At 43.4% G+C, this 6,130-nt stretch overlaps 1 protein-coding gene across 1 annotated transcript in view; it reads left to right on the forward strand.

Annotated features, from left to right (window-relative positions):
- The window catches only part of CNKSR2 (connector enhancer of kinase suppressor of Ras 2), a gene marked incomplete at its 5' end in the record, with an annotated part of 227,995 nt that overhangs the window by 113,440 nt on the left and 108,425 nt on the right, over positions 1 to 6,130 (forward strand). The gene's annotated exons all lie outside the window — the stretch shown is intronic.

Here is a 6,130-nt window from a genome sequence, read left to right on the forward strand (position 1 = left end):
GCCGATGCCTCCGTCGCCTGGCTGGAGTGGCCGCGGGGGAGTCTGGAGTCGGGCGGCCGCTGGTGGGAGCCGCGGGTGCCCGGGCCGAGATTGGGGGGGCAAGGCGGGCGACAGAAGGCCGATGCCTCCGTCGCCCGGCCCTCTACAGAATCCACCCCCCAAACCTCCAGGTATTTCCCTCCTTAGAGCTGGCAACCCTACATTCCCCTCAGTGCCTGTTGGTAGGCAACTAAGCTTGGTCCTGTCACCTACTTTGGCCTTTGGGAGAAAACACATTGGGGCCAGTCCTGATAGGGTTGCCAACTCCAGATGGGAAATTCCTGGAGATTTGAGGGATGGAGCCTGAAGAGGGTGAGGTTTGAGGAGGGGTGGGACCTCAGACAGGTACACTGCCATAGACTCCACCCTCCAAACCAGTCAGTCTCACATAGGGAACCATTGTTGCCAATCTCCAGGTGAGGGCTGGAGAGCACTCAGTATTACAACTGCTCTGCAGAAGGGAGGGCAGAAGTCAGCTGAAGTCAAAGGGGCAGATAATGGTAGGTTGGTGGCTAGCTGGGAAGGAGATGGGGTTGCCAACTACATGCTGACAAATTCCTGGGGATTTGAGGGGTGGAGCCTGGAGAGGGTGGGGTTTGCGGAGGGGTGGGACCTCAGACAGGTAGAATGCCATAGACTACACCCTCCAAACCAGCCATTTTGTCCTGGGTAACAATTGCTGCCAATCTCCAGGTGAGGGCTACAGATCACTCACAATTACAACTGCTCTTCAGGTAGCAGAGATCAGTTCCTCCGGAGAAAACAGAGGACTCTGTCATTATACCCTGCTGAGGTCACCACAGCAAATTGACACTGTTTGCCCAAAGCCAGAGCACTGCCCCAGAGCCTCTTTCTAGATCCCGTTGTATTGCTTTCACAACGGGCTTTACTGCTAGTATATGAAATAAGCAAGGTGACAATATACATCCTTGTCGTACTCCTTTTCCTATGCTAAACCAATAAGTTGTTCCAGGCCAGCAATCAAGTGTTCCAGGCCAGCATTTCGCATGATGTACTCTGCATATATATTAAATAAGCAAGGTGACAATATACATCCTTGACGTACTCCTTTTCCTATGCTAAACCAATCAGTTGTTCCATATCCGGTTCTAACTGTTGCTTCTTGACCCTTATACAGGTTTCTCAAGAAACATGTGAGGTGGTCTGGTACTCCCATCTCTTTAAGGACCTGCCATAGTTTATTGTGATCCACACAGTCAAAGGCTGTAGCATAGTCAATGAAGCAGAAGTAGATGTTTTTCTGGTACTCTCTTGCTTTCTCCATAATCCAGCGAATGTTGGCAATTTGATCTCTAGTTCATCTACCTCTTCGAAACCCAGCTTGTACTTCTGGCAGTTCTCTATCCACGTACTGCTGTAGGGCCTTACATAGCACAATTAAGGCCTTGTAGTACCATTAAGCAAAGCAGGACTCATTATGCAAAACAGGCATGTATATATGAAAATCTTTTTAAATTTGCATAATTTATACATGTAATATAACTAAGTTCTTCTTGACACAAAATGTTATGTTTTTCAAGTATACGTGCAGGGTACAAATTAAGAACACCTTCCTGAGAGTAAGCCCTGCTGAATAAAATGAAACTTCTGAGTAGATCAGTTTTTGATCTGCCTAAATCTCTGCTTAACTCCCTGTCTAATGTTAATCCAGTAGTTCCTTTGTAATAATCAAAACAGGAGGCAGAAAAAATAGCAATACAAATTATACTACACCCTAGGAAATGTGTGTTAAATAAAAAATAATCAAAGCCCTGTCTGAGATAGAAAATATTATGTGGGGCATAAATCTCATGATATCCCTCTGTTACTCTGACTTGGTTTGATTGTTAGTGCTCCAGTCATAGCTTAACTGAAATAAATGTTCTGCAGTTAAATATGTTAGAGTGTGATTTTACATATACATATACATCTCTTCTTATATATAATTGTATATTGAAGCGAATATTCCACATGCTCCCAAATCAGTTGGCTCCATGATGTGTCACTCAGAAGCTGTCCCTATCCACTGGCTGCGTTGCTTGAGTTTTGCCCCCAATATTCTAAACAGTTTGCTGTTCCTCTCCCCCAGTAGCCAGTCGGAACACAGAGGTCATTTACATATGCGGCCTGATTGATCTTTGCCTCTAACATTCTAAACAGTTTGCTGTTGCTGTTGAGAATCATTCAATGTGTCCTGAGGTAAAATACATATCCCAATCTTCCCTTAAGTGGTCACTGGAGTTGCCAATCTCCCTGTGAGGCCTGGAGATCTCCAAGAAATCACCGTGCTCCCCAGCCACAGCACATCATTTCACCTGCAGAAAATTTCCCAGCTAGTACAATGGCTGCTTTGGGGCTGCTTTGGGGAGTGGACTCTATGGCATTATACCCTGCTGCCAGCCTCCAGGCAACACCTGGAGATCTCCAAGATCAGTTCTCCTGGAGAGAATGGCTGCTTTGGGCAATGGAGTCTATGGCATTATACCCTGTTGAGGTCCCTCTGCACCCCAAACCCTGCCCTCCCCGGGCTCTACCCCTCAAATCTACAGGTCTGGCCCTCCCCTTAGTATTGCCAGCCTCCAGGCAGCACCTGGAGATCTCCAAGATCAGTTCTCCTGGAGAGAATGGCTGCTTTGGGCAATGGACTCTATGGCATTATACCCTACTGAGGTCCCTCTGCACCCCAAACCTTGGCCTCTTCAGGCTCTACCCCTCAAATCTACAGGTCTGACCCTCCCCTTAGTATTGCCAGCCTCCAGGCAGCCAAAATGAGGGATCACGGGAAGAGGTGGAACTCCAAAAACAACATCCATTATAAAAATAACGAAGAGTCAATAAAGTTAAGTTGCAAAAACATTTACTGAAGTAGTTCTGTAAGGAATATCCTTCTGTCATCACTCACACGCTAATGAATACTGTGCAATGTGAACATTCGTTTTGCAATATATACTTTATCTGAGCATGTAGCAATCCCAATTCTTATAAAATACTACTTATCAACTCTTGCTGGAAACATTCCATGTTGACTAATAACAGGACCCAATATATATATAATCTGTGATTCTGTGATCCTGTATGTGTGTGTTTATGCTTTCCTTTATTTCAGTTTAAATTTTTAAAAAGCTTTTCATATTTCATGGCCACTATAATAACTGTCATCATTCTAGGGTTCCCAAATCCCCCCGGGGGGCGGAATTCCCCCTGGTTTTGAGCCCCGATTCCCGCTCCCGCGGAATCGGGGCCCGGGGGAAACCCCACCCCGCATGTGCGTCACCTGGAAGTGACATCGCACGCTGGGGGCGGGGCGACGCCATTTGAGGGGAAAACAAAGAGTTTTCCCCTCAAATGGCGTGGCCCCACCCCAGCATGTGACGTCACTTCCGGTGAGGCTCCGGAAGTGCACGCACGCTTTGCGCGCCCGCACACACATCCCCAGCCGGCTCCCGGAGTGACAGGACGCTCCCCCACCGGTAAGATTTTTCTATTTGGCAACCCTACATCATTCTTTGTTCTTCTTCATATGTTAATTATACAAAGTTAGTTTTGGGGGTCAGGATGACTGCCAAATTAGAAAAAAATGTTGTATAAGAACACCTTCCAATAAGAGTGTGAATATGTATTTCTGGCAACATAGTAAGCACCCTTCAAATTGGCCATAACATATAGAGCATCAGCCTATGCTGTCTTCCACACTTCATGTTCCTGGTGGTCAGTTTAGGGACCCACTAGGGATGTGTATCCCAAAATTTCCAAACTGAATATATGCATGAAAACAGTTTTCAGTTCATTACCATGTTTTTTAGAATGGTAAAGACAAATTCTCTCTTACTTGGGGGAAGGTCTTTAAATCAAACCCCTGTATCCATTCTGCTGAAATTTAGGGGGTATTTAGATTATAGGGAGGACTATGATGCCGTTATCTTTAAAAACAGCTGGATCACACCCTCAAATTTCCCCCCATTAAAAATAATGGTCCTGACATACCAATCATCCCCCTCCCAAATACCTACTGATTCAAATCCCAAACCAGTACCGTCCTACCCAAAAATCAGGAATAACTGGTAAGGGTGTCTTCCCTGAATCCCAGATCTGAAGTCATAATAATTTTTTTTCTCAGGGTACACCCCTGGGACATATAAAGGCAGCTGAAAGTTCACTGCCTTGTCTGCCACTATATTGTTCTCACCCTCCTCCTTCCCTCATGCACAGGATTTTCCATTTGTTTCTTCTTGCTTGCTTGCTGAGCAGACCCTACATCTATCTTCTTCTTTTTTGTTGGTTTATTACTGTCCTACCCTGTCATGTTATTATATATTTTAATGTTGACCCAAGCCAGGAATTTATCACCTGCTTATATTTTACTTCTATAATGACACACAATAGTCTTTAGAAATGTTAAAAATAACCAAAATGTTTTATTTAACTTGGTGGAGAAATGGTCAGGTGGAATCAGGGGTAGGTAATGAGAACTTTAGGCTGCCAGACAATCTTAGGATCTCCTGGCTATATTACACACAATGCCATATGATAATATGAGGTAACTTTGTAATCACACTAAATCCAGATAATATGTTGCCAACAACTAAGCATTTTTGGTTTTTCACTAGGTCTTTGAAACTTTGAGGAGAGAGGCTTTCTTTTCAGTTTCTGCTTTTACTCACAAGCATAGGTTTCTGGGTTTCACTGACATGTCAGGTTTAGAAGGCAGGAATGTACAACGAAGTTCCCCAAATCCTTTTCTCTACACAGACCAGGGATCAGTGTTCCCTATAAAGCTGAGTTAGTGTGAGCTAGCTCACAGTTTTTTAGCATCTGGCTCACACATTTTTGTCTTAGCTCAGGAAGGATGACTCCAGAGCAAACTAAATTACACAGCACCCAAATCACCTGCTCACAACTTTAATGCCCGTAGCTCAGAAACTAGAATTTTTGCTCACAGGACTCCACATCTAAGGGGGAGCATTGCCAGGGATCACTCTTCTTTCAAGAACAATGTCCCTTTGTACGGGGCAGGGATTACTTCTCTTAACTAAAAGCAATTTCCCTTTTCGGCTTGAATGGGGATCCTTGTTGATCCACCCACTCCTTCTGCCACTTTCTCAGTCCACAGTCAGTGCTAAACTGTCTCTTCTTCAACTGTCAGTTCCCATCTGTCATTTCTTAACTGACACTTTCCACAAAATTCCATTTGAACAGCCTGTCACTCAAAGGTTCTCAGACTCTGTGAGGCATTAACCCTTGACAGTCCATCACAGCCACACTTCCCAAATTAGCTTTAGTATGAAGACCAGGTTAGCAAGATGCCATAATTTATTCTAAATTTTCATGTTGCTGTTATGAGTGAACTGTCATCAGGAATACAGTATCTGTATAAAAATTTAGAGCCTTCTTTTTAATAGCATAATAGTCAATGGGGTCTTGTCCAGATCATTGACCAGATCAAACACCAGCAGTGTGTAAAACTGTAGAACCACAAATGCCAAAATGCATTCCTGCACAAATACATTTAAATCTAAAGTGTGTATGTATGTATATTTGTTTGTGTACATATGAGAAACTTTCAGCATTTTAATTTGAGAATTGTTTAAAATATGTTCTAAAATAATGCAAGACTTTTACAAATAATGAAGAATTTCTACTAAAATACCTGACATATATTTATGCAGATACCATATTACAGGAATCTGGTTCTCCTCCTGTTTTAAGATAGATGTTAACTCCAAGGTTATGAAAGTATCATGAAGAATTCTGTTATCCTAAGCAGTGTCAGATCTTCTAAGTCCATTAGCTGTGCTTAGGTTGAACCTGTAAATCTAGTTAGTTCCTTAATAGAAAGAGGCTAAATTCAAAATCCATTTAAGTCAATGTTCATAGAAGCATGTAACTCTGTTTAGGATCAGCTTCAGCTTTAAAGTAAGGCTGAAGCTATGCTGATCCAACAGTTGCCGTTGTGCCTGCTATATATTGTGAGAATCAGGGAATACAGGGTAATTAGCAGATGCACATTGTAGGGTCAGTAGTATGTATCGGCCTCTTTCAGAATGCCATGTGGATGATTGTCAGAATGATTAGCCACTTCAGGCAGTAATAT

This window comes from Gekko japonicus, unplaced genomic scaffold, assembly GCF_001447785.1.
Source record: "Gekko japonicus isolate JY-2015 unplaced genomic scaffold, Gekko_japonicus_V1.1 scaffold1825, whole genome shotgun sequence".
In the NCBI taxonomy this organism is placed as follows: Eukaryota; Metazoa; Chordata; class Lepidosauria; order Squamata; family Gekkonidae; genus Gekko; species Gekko japonicus.